The sequence below is a fragment of the Lactuca serriola genome, chromosome 7 (genome assembly GCF_051521515.1).
Source record: "Lactuca serriola cultivar US96UC23 chromosome 7, Lser_US96UC23_V15, whole genome shotgun sequence".
Classification (NCBI taxonomy): domain Eukaryota; kingdom Viridiplantae; phylum Streptophyta; class Magnoliopsida; order Asterales; family Asteraceae; genus Lactuca; species Lactuca serriola.
The window spans coordinates 157,575,033-157,583,597 of NC_136414.1; the positions used below are offsets into that span (position 1 = coordinate 157,575,033).

At 34.1% G+C, this 8,565-nt stretch overlaps 1 non-coding gene across 1 annotated transcript; it reads right to left on the reverse strand.

The window, feature by feature from the left end:
- Nucleotides 1-7,899: 7,899 nt before the first annotated feature.
- Nucleotides 7,900-7,972, reverse strand: TRNAA-CGC (transfer RNA alanine (anticodon CGC)). Its single transcript has one exon. It is a non-coding gene; the product is annotated as a tRNA-Ala (tRNA).
- Nucleotides 7,973-8,565: the final 593 nt, after the last annotated feature.

An 8,565-nucleotide genomic window follows, 5' to 3' on the forward strand; every position in this document is an offset into this window, starting at 1 on the left:
TGAAGTAACGTTTATCACATTGCTCACACAAATATCTGGTTTCACCTTTACTAACTAAATAGGTGTGACATGGATCTCTCGACAAAAGAGTCAAGCCCTTGCTGGAACTCGGGAGGTTGACGGTGTGGATTAGTAGTCTAGCTTTTATCAATAGACATGATGCAACTGAAACATAGTTTAATGTTTAGGGTTTACTCTACGGGAAACAAAAATCAAGTAAAGTATTCATAAAGTCGATGAGTCAAAAAGTATCCCCAACACGGGAACACAAGAACAAATTGTAGCACCTGGTTCCTGGTATGTATGATTTATCTGAGTATTTTACATTTTTAGCCTTGGACTCGGCGAGTCGTAGGCTAGAATCGCCGAATAGGGACGGGATTTTGAGCACATTTAAGTTGGCGACTTGGTGAGTCCATATTTTGGACTCGGCGAGTCCATCAGTCTGGAAGAAACCCTAATTTCAGGGGTTTGCACCCTATTTAAACCCCCTTATGCGCCCCAAGTTAGCCTCCTTTACCCTCAGAGCATCATATACCGAACCCTAACCCTTTCCTTGTGATTTGAAGTGTTCTTGTGCTTGTTCCTTGAAGATTGAAGAAGAGAAGGAAGGAAAGACCAAAAGAGAAGGTGAAGAGCAAGGATCTAGGACCTAATTCAGAGTTCTTTGAGGCACAATTCGGATCTATTCTGTTTTTATGCTCAAATCCTCATTAGAACACCATAAAGCTATCTTTGGACCATTTCCAAGCTTGTTAGTAGTATATGGATCTTAATGGTTGAATAACTGCTAGATCTGGCTATGTTCGAGCTCCAGAAGCCAAGATCTAATACCTTTATGGGGCCATATTGCATGAAAGTCCTAGATCTACCCCTTCTAGTGTGTTTTGAGCCCTAGAATCCCCATTGATGATTATATACACGTAAAGTTGGAAACTTTATGTGTTAATCGAGCCCTAGAAACCCAGATCTATGAATGGAATGCACTGGATTCAAGCAGAATCGAGTGTAGAGAGATCACATGTATACGACTCGGCGAGTCTAGTCGCGAGTCCCTGATTTTTCTCCTTTTGAGTATGCGAGTAGAGCAGTGAGCCATAAGTGGACTCAGTGAGTCGGAAGCCGGACTCCTTGATGGAGGGACTCGACGAGTCAATGCCCTGACTCGACGGGCCCAAGGCAATCTTCATAGATCTCGACGAGTTGTTCATCAACTCGGCGAGTCGAGGACAAGACGTGTTCATTGGATGAAGCTTAACTCGACGAGTTGTTCATACAACTCGGCGAGTTGGATGAAGGACCATTGAGTATTCAGTTAGGAAGTGAACTCGTCGAGTCAATGCCTAACTCGACGAGTAGAGACGAGAGTAAGGGCAATCGACTAGATATGGACTCGACGAGTTGGCAAGCCAACTCGGCGAGTCGGGTCAACTGGAAGTTGACTTTGACTCTAACTTGACTTGGTTGGGGGTAAAATGGTCATTTTACCCTAAGTATAGAGATCAGTTTCTAACTGAGTGTTTGTGGGGTTTGTAGCCGGAGGATTTCCGTAGCAGCAGCGGACGAAGGTTTCCCGCACAAATTCTCAGTAGCTACTTGTACGAGGTGAGTTACCTTCCAGTAGGGGTGGGTCTAAGGCCACAATGTCGGCCCACCAATGAGGAGTATTTAGAAGATGATTGTCTTTGTGATAATTATCTTTGTCTGGTATGTGTTTGGTTATGAGTTATATCTGTATGATATGTTACGTGCATGATAGGGATAGTTTCCCTGATAGTGGTCATTAGGACCAAGGGGTAGGTTAGTACCCGGATATGCGTGACTGCACGCTTATATCTTGTTATTGTATGCTAGTGTTTAGGGGTGGAATAGTCCCTAGTTACCGGTTGAAAGATACCGATGATGATTACCGGTTGGAAGATACCGATGACGATTACCGGTTGAAAGATACCGATGATGAGTACCGGTTGAAAGATACCGATGGTATTGTATGGTATATGGTATGATGGGGAACTCACTAAGCTTCGTGCTAACGGTTTCATTTTTTGGTTTCAGGTACCTCTTCGTCTAAGGGGAAAGATCCGGCGGCGTAGCATGGCATCACACACACATCTGATTTTCCGCACAGTGTTTTCTGGGATTGTACTATGATATGATATTTGTTTATGTTGAGGGTTTCAAACATGATACTTGATTTTATGAGATGACGTGTTTATACAATATTTTCTAGTGAATGTTTATTGAATTAATTAATTAAAAAGGAAAATTTTGGACTTGAATTTTTGGACGTTACACAAATAATCAAAAACGGATAGAGTATACACAAAGATAGGCCTCTAAACCCACTTTTTGAATACCTTTTCTCATATGTGAACGTGTATTACATGATTATCTGTTTAAGAAAAATTCGGAAGCATTTCCCCTTAACTCCTAAGTATATATATATATATATATATATATATATATATATATATATATATATATATATATATATATATATATATTCGAGGAGAAAAGAGAAAATGACAACAAAATCTTTCTTAAACAAAAAATGATGTAATAAATTTCCACATCCTAAATGAAATAAAGTATTCAAAAAGCAGTCCCAAAACGGGGACAACCCAAAATTAATTTCTAAGTCAAATTTAGACGGGTATTTGTAGGCTCATGATTATTAAAAAAAAAAGACACAAAACAAATAGAGATTGGAAGTAATTTTTTTTCATTAATAACATCTTACTTTTGTTATTTATTGTACTTTAAATATTATATTTTTTATTCTATTTAAGCATTGTACTTTTGAATATATATATATATATATATATATATATATCATATTATAGCAGTGTACTTTACAAGATTTTTGTTATTTATGGCATTTTTTGTTTTAAGTTTTGTATAATAACATTGTACTTTAAATATTATATTGTTTTTTCTATTTGAGCATTGTACTTTTACATATATTTTTTTTATTTATAGTATCATTTTTCTATCCTATTATAGCATTGTACTTTACAACACTTTTGGAAAGTATAATGCTATAATTGAAAAAAATGAAAAAGAAAAGTCTATGTATTTGTATGTAATTTGGAAAGTACAATGCCATAATAGAAAAAAATGAAAAAAAAAGTTCGTACTTTACAAACTATTTTTTTTTTCATTTTTTTCATTAGAGCATTGTACTTTCCAAGTTGCATATAAAGAGAAAAAAACGAAAAGACACATTTTATGTCACCGGTGATGGGGTTTGGAACGCAACTGATGTCGCGGTGTGTTGGACGTCGGTGGAAGCCTTGGACGGTTCGAGGTCACAGGTCGCAACAATTTTTCCAACTAGGACAAAACTAAGGAGTGTATAATATGCGACGAGTGTGAGCGGCGACGAGTATTAGTGGTGACACCAACCAATTGTGGCGAGGAAAGGGTTAATAGCGGCGACACCATTTGAGGGAATCTTTGGCGGTAATTTTTTTAGTATTAGCAGCGACGCTGTCGCCGGTAAAGGCGTCACCGCTAAAGGTATTAGACGAAATGGATTTCCTGGCGTTGGGTTAGGACTAAATCGACTACTATCAATTCATCTCAGCAGTTGCCACAGATCGATGACGTGTGAGCATTAGCGGCGACTCACACCTTTAGCGGCGACAAACAATAGCAAACTTGTTTGTAACTGCTAAAAGTGTGTTTCACCGGTAAAGACGTCGCCGATAATGCTTGCATTTCTTGTAGTGTTAGGTTTTCTAGTAAATAGCAAGTTCGGTTCCTATAATAATTCAAAAAGTTTTGGAATCAATATTCAATAAGAATACATAATTCAAAATCACGTGTGTCAATTTCTACAAAGTTCGATTGTTGATCAGTTTATTAATAACATTATTTCCAACTATAAACATACTCTAAACAAAGGAGTCAATTTCTACAAAGGTTTACAACGGATTTTCATATTTTAAAAACAATCTATACTCGCCTGTTAAATAAATTCAATTTCACATGGGTTTACAAGAGTCAATTTCTACATAACAATATATATACAAACAACATAAAACAATTAAAATATATATGCTTAAGCAGTAAAGAAAAGTATAAAAATTAACATCAACTTTAAGCTATTTTATATATTCAAATTATAAAACTATAGTTGGCTTAAAAAGTTTTGAATATACAATGATATCTATCAAGAATAAAATAACTTTTTTTTTTCTAACCATAAAGGTAAAGGTTACCCATCTTAATATTTTAAGGGTGTTAATAGACACCTTTTACTCACATTGTAGCATTGTCTTTGGAATAAATCTCCAAATCAAGATGTTGTTGCCAAGCCCGACCCAATACGCTAGGCGAATTGGGCCAAGGCCTAGAGAAACAAAGACTATGGGGTATACATCATGTTGGTCCAAAAAAAAAAAGGTTAGCCATGCGTAGGGCTGTTAATCGAGTTAACCCGATCGGATTTCGGGTTAAACGGGTCGGGTTGGTCGGGTTTTATATAAAAATAATTTCACCCGGAACCCGACCCTATTAAGGTACGGGTTATCCGGGTTCGGGTTATTCGGGTTTCGGGTTTATAGGGTCGGGTTAATCGGGTTACAATGTAAGACAAAAATATTGTGTCATATTTATAATAATGTTTATTTTCAGAAGGTTAAATTAGGATGTGTTAAATCCAAATGACTTTGAGTGCATATGGTTTATTTTTCTTGTTTATACTATACAAGTAAAAAGCATTATTGATTTGATTTTTGACTGTGTATTTTTTATTTTAGGCCACGATAAATTACCATTGCATATTATTTTACTATGCTACATATTAATTTCCATTTGTACAAATCAATATTTTGTTTTACAATTGTGTTGCATCTTATTTTCCTCTTTTTTAGGCCACATAATGTACAAAAATAGAAGATGTGAGGTGGAATAAAATACATAAATATTGTAGTATATTTTTATTCGGATTAATCGGGTTAACCCGAAACCCGACTTTTATAAAAAAAATCAACCCTAAACCCGACCCTAACTATAGTTCGGGTTTGTCGGGTTAACCCGAATAACCCGATTAAGAATTTTGACCTTATAAAACCCGACCCTAAATGTCTTAATCGGGTTAGGGTCGGGTCAGGTTAATCGGGTTCGAGTTTTTTTGACACCCCTAACCATGCGTGTGAAAAACTCAAGAATTTAGACTTGGTTTTGACGCATAGAAAAACAAAATGTCAATGGACTTCTAAAAAACAACAATCTATTGGCCATCAGAGAACTCAAGAAACGAATTCGAATGCCATTATTACTTATCAAGTCGATGTCAATCTCTTAGATAATAACCAATTACATATAAGTTGTTTTCGAATTCAGTTATCACTTTATAAGGTCGAAATCTGATAACTAATTATGTAGTGATACATATCGGTCGACTTCGTGGTGGTTGTCTACTCGCTCAGTGCGATTTGCTGTGGTCTATTGGTTACCTAATTCCATAGTGATACAATGTAAAAAGAGAAGATCGGTGACCTTTAAGAGGTATGATTGTTTTTATTTGATAAATTTTTAATATGAGTTATGTTTCTCTAAATAAATGAACTTTGGAGTATTGAGTTCTTAATTTCCAGAGTATCGAGTTCTTAGTTTTCACGGTATTGAGTTGTTAATTTCTTGAGTTCGTATCTTTAGTTTCATATCATCGGTTTGGTACTTTTCAGTAGGGGTGTGCGCGGTGCGGTTTATAGTCAAAACCGCAAACCGAACCGTATATGCGGTTTGAATATTTTAGAAACCGCAAACTGCACCACAGATGTTCAAAACCGCGTTATGCGGTGCGGTTTGATTCAGGCGGTTGATGCGGTTTGTGCGGTTTGATGAGTTGTTCAACATTAAATCTTTTAAAAAACCAAAAAACTAACCCGGTTAAAAAAATTGATTGTTTTTATTTTAGAAAAACAAATACAATTTTCAAGTTAAATCATTTTTAATAAATTATGATTCATGCTACTATAGTTTTGTAAGTGTCACTGTTATTACTTTATATTGCCGTTATAATTGTTATATTCGTGTAAACCGTGTGATCTTGATCTAATAGTAATTTAATGTTACATTATAAATATTTGGTTATTGTAAGAAATATATTTAAATACATCGTTTCTAAATCGTGATTTGAAGTTATAACAAAGTAATATATATATATATATATATATATATATATATATATATATATATATAGCATGCGGTGCGGTGCGGTTTGAACATCGGTTTTATAAATACAAACCGCAAACCACACCGCATAGTGCGGTTTGATAAAATGACAAACCGCAAACCGCACCACAAAATTCTAAACCGCATTATGCGGTGTGGTTTGGTGCGGACGGTTTGTACGGTTTTTTGCACACCTCTAATTTTCAGTTATAGTTCGGAAGGAATTTTTCTAAGTCAGAATGTGATTGTTTTTGTTTGTATATGATCTTGGGCCATCATATTTACTTTTTAATATAAAATGTTTATAAACTATTAACGTTAAATATTACTGATTTTTTTTAATGAAAACTAAACGTATATGATTGAAATATGAAATTCTATGGACTTTTAAATTCAATGAAATTTTATATTTTTATTTTTTTACATGTTTTTTAGTATTCTTTTATTATTTTAAGACTAGAATTTTTAAAATTTCTATATTGACAATTATTTTCAGTTTTTAAAATCAATTTATTTAAATTTTAGTTTATTGTAGCAATACTCAGATGTTAAAAAACAAACAGATTTTTTATTACAGGCTACAACCATTTGGTCCATCTCTATTGCGACAGAAGTAGTCCACAGACTTTATGATTTTCGTTTCGAAAAAACAAACAACAACTTAATAAAACTTCTATTAAACTTATACCTCTAAGTATCGTCACCCTACACTAATTAGTAATTACGCTGTTGTAATATTTTAATATAACCAAAGTTCAACATATATTATTTGTATAAAATGACTTTCACATAAACTAAAAAAATAATTTCACACCCATTATTAAAGTTACGTCTTTAATCAATATTTTTAATCAAATCCTACAATATAGATCCAAAAATACACTGTCATTTGTTTTTATTTAATCGTTTTATCAATTCTCTTGGGTATAATTAACCCCTCGTTAAATATATAAATCATTAAAGCGATTCACTTAAAAAAAAAGTGTAGTCTATTTGGTTCAATGGATTAGGGAAAACGTGGACTTTTATAAGTTTATCAAACTATTTTATTCAGCACACAGATCGCAATTTCTCTCTCCTTCACTGAAACTGTTTGCTATTAACCCATCAACACCGCCAACGGCGGCCGTGATTTCCAAAACCACCGTCCACTTTTCTGTCACCACTCTCACTCTATATATGTCTACATATCTCCACTATCTTTGTATCTCAACATCAATCACTGAGAAAAAGAAAACAGTGTCAATTCAAACAAAGATAATATGTCTGGAATTATCGATATGTGGAGTAGTGAGGTGAAGAAGATGAGCAATGACATGAAGGGTCACATCAACGGCTCCAGCCCATGTGAACCTGACTCGTTAAAGTCAAACCAGGTGAGCCAGAACTGGAGCTGGACAGAGGCTTTACTGAACCGAGTCAACTCACCACCACCATTGGCGTTCCCTGTGTACTCCGAAGCTTCTGTTGCTATGCTACTAGACTGTTTTAGTCCTTAAGTTTTTGTTCATGACTTCAAGGATAAAAATGATGTTTATTTCACTTTCCGAATGTAACAAAATATAAAGTTATGAACCATCATATTTAAGCTTTCTGAATGTATATTTAGCTTTTGAATCTATGAAAATACTTAAAATGTGAAATCTATCCTTTAGTTTTTGTTCGATATTATTAAGATAAGTGTATCTGAAGGAAAAATAAATAAATTAAAATAAATGGAGATGCGGGGAATCGAACCTCGTGCCTCTCGCATGCGAAGCGAGCGCTCTACCATATGAGCTACATCCCCTTGTGGTTGTATGAATCATATTATCTTATTTAACACGTGAGACGATTTGTAAACTAATAATTGGTGGATGTCGACTGATATTTTCTTCTGTATAAAGTTAAACGGGAAAAATGAGAAAAAATACAAATAAAAAACGTCAACTTGTCAATGTGTTTTTATGTTTATAAGAAAACTTATTTTACATTTGTCACGTATTTTGGAACTTGGAGGATAAAAGGATCTGTTTGTACGGTAGAGAAATAATCTTTAATGTTTTGGTTAGAGCATAAGCTCAAATTGTTTGCAATATTAATAACGGCGGATCTTAAACAATAAAAATATTGGGTGTGGACAAACAATAAAAATATTGGGTGTGGACAATATATTATTGTATCTTATCACATTCAAAATGTCCACCTCATCATCGTAGTCATACTTTTGGTGTTATAATGTCTAATATGGAAATTAGCGACACCAAATAACATGTGATGACACCTACTTTTTTTTTTTATTTTTTTTTTATTTTATGTTTTTAATTTATGTCATAATATTTTACAAAAAACTATAAATTAATAAAACATAATTAAATTAAATACTTAATTAAACATACCATT